The 6,911-nt window shown below is 36.1% G+C and overlaps 1 protein-coding gene across 4 annotated transcripts in view; it reads left to right on the top strand.

Moving 5' to 3' along the window:
* LOC106471432 (solute carrier organic anion transporter family member 4A1-like) overlaps positions 1–6,911 on the top strand; it is a 67,901-nt gene that overhangs the window by 36,409 nt on the left and 24,581 nt on the right. For 2 of the 4 annotated variants that reach the window (XM_022400043.1, XM_022400044.1), the window contains exon 1: positions 4,855–5,140. The exons of the other annotated variants lie outside the window; for them this stretch is intronic. The gene's annotated coding sequence lies outside the window, so the exon portion shown is untranslated. Of the gene's footprint in view, positions 1–4,854; positions 5,141–6,911 lie in introns of those variants that run through there. 4 annotated transcript variants of the gene reach the window in all.

Below are 6,911 nucleotides of genomic sequence, written 5' to 3'. Positions count from 1 at the left end.
GTGTATACCGATCGATGTGTTATTAATAGCATGTAACATGGAACAATTGAAGTGTACGGTTTGTTTGTAATCAAGCACAAAGCTACACAATGGGCTATCTGTGCTCTGCCCACCACGGGTATCAAAACCCGGTTTCTAGCACTGTAAGTCCGCGGACATACCGCTATGCCACTGGGGGGCGGAGTGTACGGAACCATACGTTTTTGAACGATATAGGATCTGGTAATGTTTACCGATTGATGTACTTATTAATAGTGTATAACATGGAGCTTCTAGGGTATACCGAACTATATGTTATTAATAGTGTATAACATGGAGCTTCTAGGGTATACCGAACTATATGTTATTCAGGGTGAAGTTTTTGTTTCAACTTCTTGTGAAATAGTTACAGAGAAAGAAACAAGTATTTATTATTTGCTTGTTTTTTTTAAGCACGAAGTTGCACAATGGGCTATTTATTCTGTGCCCACGACGGATATCGAAACCCCCTTTAAAAAAAAAATAAGCCTTCAGGTTTTAGCGCTGAGCCCCTGAGGGGCTACTTATTTCTTAAAGACAACTCATAAAGCCCCTGAGACCTCCATGGATGCACTGCAACTATTACAATCCGAATGCACTTAACATTGGGTATTTTCGTGTCATTTGAACACACGCACGTCTTGAATCTTGGAGGTTTTGGAAGCACAGGTCCTCTGTTAGAAGTGGGAAATTTCCACGAATGATCGTTTTCATATGCACCCATATCTTTACAGGTATCAATACGGTACTCTGTAAAAGTTATGTGTTTTTAAGATCCGTTGAAATCCGCATGTTATTCAATCATCCTGACCTTAATGACACCCATTTGTTTTCTTAATCTCTTTCAAAGTGATCAGCTCGATGTAGATTTTGTCTATGCGCTTTCCTTAACACTTTAAGTGTGGGAATGTTATTAAGTTTGTTTGTCCCTATTTTGATTTAACGCTTGTTAGAAGGCAACGGTTTTAGGCTATATTACAACCACACCATACAATAAAACCACACCATACAATAAAACCACATCATACAAATGTTTCCACATATAAATAAATCTCCATTGGTGACATTCATATAACCGGTCTGAATCAAAACTGCTGTGTTTATCATTCGTTTATTGTATGGGAATTTCGGATAGTCTAGCTTATGCAAGATACACCATCGGCAGCGCTCTATTTCACTCTTACCGGCCAGATATTCCTGTTCCTAATAACTATATCACTTCCCAGAAATGTTTTCCAACACCGATAAGAGAGCGTGTCTTTGGGCAAAACTGCAAACACGTCGGTTAAACCTTTTGTGTTGGGGCAGATTGGCTGCTTTACTGTGAAACCAACATCTATATAAACAAGGCGTTAAACGAGAAACTGTTTGTTTGTTATTAAACACAAAGCTACAAAATGGGCTACCTTGTTGTGCCCACCACGGACGTCGAAGCTCGTTTTTTAGCGTTATAAGCCTGCAGACTTGCCGCTGAGCCACTGGGGTAGGAATACAAAAGAGAGAAAAATAGGACGATAAACCTATTATAAATTAGTCCCGTTTACAAACAAACGAACGATGAAAGCTTCCGACGAAATAGTAATAATTTTCTCTTCTACAGAAAGGATTACAAGCCTACAGTTAAATAAGTGGCTTTGTCCAGGATGGTTAAATGTATGTTGAAGTCATTCAGATAACTAAGGCGGAAAAAACTTCAATTTATGGTCAACGCCGGTGTTTTTTAGGCGATGTTTCTATCTTTGTGGGAAAATTGTTTTGATGTGCTACACCTAGTAATTTTCATTTTTGCTATAATATAGCTGAACTCTTTGACCTTTCGACCTTCGTGCTTATTAATTGTTTGCTGTAAAGCACGAATCTACACAATGACCTGTCTATGATCTGTCTACTATATGTGTCGAAGCCAGATTTTTAGCGTTATAAGCCATCGTACTTCCTGCTGAGACACCGAGCGGGAAGGTGGAGGGGTGGTGGAGACGTTCGTGCTCTTTGGTATTTTTCCTGCGTTTCTAAACGTGCATTGAAATCTTTACTAGGATATTTTGTATATTTCTTGCACGTGGAAACGAACCTTGTTTTAAAATTGATGCAAACTATTTTGAAGTTCTAACTAAAGGTAGAATGTGCAACTGAACAATTCCCCATCCGAAAATATTGTTTTAGTCCCTGTTTTATACTTAATTCATTTTCTTTTTCACTTTAACCTCACGTCCATACTTATTACGTGACTTTATCTTGACCAATGACTTTTTTATAGACTACATCGAGAGGTCGTATTGATAATGTCCTGTTTTGAGGTACATTATGGAGAAGCACTTGTATATTTTCACCAGTATGATTGTATTTCTTTTATTTAGATATAACTAAGAATGTCACGAGATAATTTCAGTATTTGTTGATTCTCTGAAGAAGTGGACAGATAGAGAAGACGAGCAGGATTTGAACCCGTGCCTTGACTACCTGACAAGCACTCTTGACTGATCTAAATTACTGGACTCAAATGCCGCAGGTCATAGTTCATTCCTCATCTCGGTTATATTAGAAGGAATTAGAATTTTCAAACCCCTCACGTACTGGCGCAACCTAGCGGTAACCTCTTTAAATGTTTACTTTTCTCTCTCTCTTTTAGATTAGTAGAGCATTCGGCCACGCTTTTATATGTCATTAGACGTATTTGAAAATATCTGTTGAATGTGTTAAAAACTTGATGTAGCCGCATGTTTCAAGGCTTCTAGAAAATATATGAAGTTAAACTCTATTATTTAGGCCATATATTTTATATGAAGTTAAACTCTGTTAGTCAGGCCATATATTATATATGAAGTTAAACTCTGTTAGTCAGGCCATATATTATATATATGAAGTTAAACTCTATTGTTCAGGCCATATATTATATATGAAGTTAAACTCTGTTAGTCAGGCCATATATTATATATGAAGTTGAACTCCATTATTTAGGCCATATATTATATATGAAGTTAAACTCTATTAGTCAGGCCATATATTATATATATGAAGTTAAACTCTATTATTCAGGCCATATATTATATATGAAGTTAAACTCTATTATTCAGGCCATATATTATATATGAAGTTAAACTCTATTATTCAGACCATATATTATATATATGAAGTTAAACTCTGTTAGTCAGGCCATATATTATATATATGAAGTTAAACTCTATTATTCAAGCCATATATTATATATGAAGTTAAAATCTATTATTCAAGCCATATATTTGTGATTTTATATTCACTTTTCGATATGACTTCGCATGCAAATAGCCCAGTGATGAAAAGTAAGTCAAGGGTTATGGTTATTTCCCGTTTTGAACGCCAGGGAATGAAATTGTATAAATGATAACCTAGATGCAGGTTTAGAAAGTAGTTTGATATCCAGTTTATCTTTAATGGCGGACCTCCAGTGGTTCATCTGTAAGTCTGTATACTTATGACCCTAAAATTCGGGTTTCGATACCCGTATTGGCCAGAGCACGGATAGCCAATTGTGTAGCTTTGTGCTTAACCACAACTAAACCAAACTTTAATGGCGATTTTAAACTATGCAGTCTCCTCCCCCCCCTCTCTTTCGTGGCTCAACGGTAAGTTTGATGGCTTATAACGCTAAAAACCGGGCTTCGGTACCTATGGTGGTCTCAGAACAGATTTGTGAATATCAACAATAAACTATGTACGTTTATGAAGGTTAAACTTTTCTAAAACATTCGGGTCAAGTGTCGTAAAGAAATAAAACTTATATTTTCTGATTTTATGATCACTCTTCTTCATCTTTTGCTTTTCTCAACTGCGAAACCTTCGTGATCTTTTGCTTAGCAAGTAAAAAAGATTGGTTATATCTTGACTCCTATATCGAAACCTTTGTTCTATTTATTTACAAACAGCGTGGTGGGTATTTGGCAACAAAACGTTTCATAATTTGTATGTGGAACAAAAAAACGTGTAAAGAAAATACTGCATGTTTTATTTCATTTTTTGCCAAATATTTGCAGCTTCATACAATATTTTAGCAAATAGAACTTATGTTAAGCACTTTTACAGTGCAACTTTTTTGTATTTGTCATAAAGAAGACTTTTAAGTGCAAATAGAACTTATGTTAAGCACTTTTACAGTGCAACTTTTTGTAATGTGGATGATGAGTACTTATTTTCACGACATCTACGGGGGTTTAGGTACAACAGAATCCACCTGTTTTTTTGAAATGCTAAATTTGTCTCTGTAAAATAAACAAGTATTAGAACACGCAAAGCAAAGAAAATCGCAATCGTTATGAATTCAACATTCGAACTAACAAAAGAAAGATAAACGTTCCTTGAAACTTCAGCATTAATATATATATATATATATATTATATGACCGAGTCAAATTGGGGAGCAGCTTAACGCATAAAGCAATGATGTTGAAGGCTTAATAGACCACGTAATTCCTGTTTCTCAGCAGTAACTCAGGAGATTCAACCACACTGACGAAGAAGTAGTGAAGGTTGAGGGACGGACAACTAGTTGAATCCAACTATTTACAGAGATGTTTACTCTATATCTGTAGCATTTGTTTCCAAAGCAGCTTTAAAATGTGTGGTTGGCTCTTACTGGGAGGTCTTCCCATTACGTGCACCAGTAGACAGTACGCTTCATTATTGTGTGTTCATGGCAAAGCACGACACCTCTCACCTACGGCTAATATTTGTTGTTACTGTATGATTGGTGATGTTCACACAAAGCTCGCCGAAGTTAAGTGCTTGCGCTTATGGTTATTCTTCATTATTATGTGTTGAAAGAACCATAATAAGGTAGACCCTCACTGATCGCGGACGGTTCCAACGACACAGCGCGTGTTGTCACCCTACTAGCGCCATCTAGGAAGAGAAACTGCCCAGGCTGATGATGCTGGGCAGAATATTTATCTTGGGAGCGGCAAAGTGAAAGGAAGGCTGTGAGAAGCGAGGACTCTTCAAGTTTGTGGGTCGAGATATTAGTTTTATTACATTTTATAGTCAGTCGCGTTTTTTTTTTATTGAATGTGATGTATTTTGCTCTACGAATTTATAAGTTGTATGGTTCTTATCTGAACTAATATCAATATTTAAAAAGCGTAAGACAACAGGTAAGGAGTATAAGATTTCTAGAAATATATTTATTCTATACTGTCAAGAATTGTGGTACGTCTAACAAAGAAAAAGCGTACGGTAAATTAAAAGTAATTTGCACCAGTTTTCTCTTCTGCAAATTTCTCAAACGTTTATTTATTCTAACGCTGTTTCTACTTTGTTTTTCTTTCAAGAGTTGAAGCACAATAACTTAGTTGTGTTTCAAATACTTATTTATTGGGCTGGTTGCTTGCTTAATTTCACATGTATTGTAGCAAAAATTAGAACATTGGCGGTTCCCCGTCGCCTTCATTGAGAGCCTATTCGATTCATAAAATATAAAAGGATCGTACTAGTTCGATATTAGATTTAAAAAAAAATTAAGTTCAAAGTTCAAGGTCATTATATGAAAATTCAATTATTTTCGATCGGTATCGGATTACGATTATGGAAACATTCAATAAGAGACCAACTGTCGTCTAGGAAACATTCAATAAGAGACCAACTGTATTCTTGGAAACATTCAATAAGAGACCAACTGTATTCTAGGAAACATTCAATAAGAGACCAACTGTATTCTTGGAAACATTCAATAAGAGACCAACTGTCTTCTAGGAAACATTCAATAAGAGACCAACTGTATTCTAGGAAACATTCAATAAGAAACCAACTGTATTCTTGGAAACATTCAATAAGAAACCAACTGTATTCTTGGAAACATTCAATAAGAGATCAACTGTCTTCTTTGAAACATTCAATAAGAGACCAACAGTCTTCTTTGAAACATTCAATAAGAGACCAACAGTCTTCTTGGAAACATTCAATAAGAAACCAACTGTCTTCTTGGAAACATTCAATGAGAGACCAACTGTCTTCTTGGAAACATTCAATAAGAGACCAACTGTATTCTAGGAAACATTCAATAAGAGACCAACTGTATTCTAGGAAACATTCAATAAGAGACCAACTGTATTCTTGGAAACATTCAATAAGAGATCAACTGTCTTCTTTGAAACATTCAATAAGAGACCAACTGTCTTCTTATTATGCCCTACTGCCCCCACGCCATCTTCCAGTGGCTCAACGGTAAGTCTGAAGGCTTACGACGCTATAAATCGGGTTTCGATACCTGTGGTGGGCAGAGCACCTATAGCCCTTTGTGTAGCTTTGTGCTTAATTACAAACAGCGACTCCTCCAAATTTCTCTTTTCTGTACTCATAAGTGGAAGTATAAAGACGTTCACTCTAGTTCACGTGTCGTTTTGGTAATTTTGTATAGTTAATGTAAGTTAGATTATTAATAAACACTATTCTTGCGTTCCCAGCAAACAGTTGACTCAAACAGTATATAAGGATATCAATAATTATCACATGCTTTGACGTATGATTTATTTATTAGACCTTCAATGTTTTTTTTTTTTCTACCTTGCGGTTCAGGTCTTCCGTATCAAAGTGCGCAGCTCGTTTTTTCTTTTTATTTATTTTTTAGTCGGTAACGGGCCGCGACCCATGGAATCTGAGCTCCACAGTTCGGCACGATAACCACTGGGTCACGTTCGGCCCGGATTAAGATCCTTTCAAAGTCTGTAGGAAATAATTAACACTGGTGTTTACACCACAGAATTCCATGAGGATTTCTCCAACATTGTCAGATTACTATATTCTACCACAGAAGTATTATCTCTATTCCATTTTACTACATTTTTCAATCTGACTCAGGATACTAATTATTTCTGATAGATCGTTTAAGTTTGTTTGTTTTGAATTTCGCGCAAAGCAACACGAGGG

The sequence above is a fragment of the Limulus polyphemus genome, unplaced genomic scaffold (assembly GCF_000517525.1).
Source record: "Limulus polyphemus unplaced genomic scaffold, Limulus_polyphemus-2.1.2 Scaffold4621, whole genome shotgun sequence".
NCBI classification, from domain to species: Eukaryota; Metazoa; Arthropoda; class Merostomata; order Xiphosura; family Limulidae; genus Limulus; species Limulus polyphemus.
This window is presented reverse-complemented; position numbering and strand designations above follow the sequence as displayed.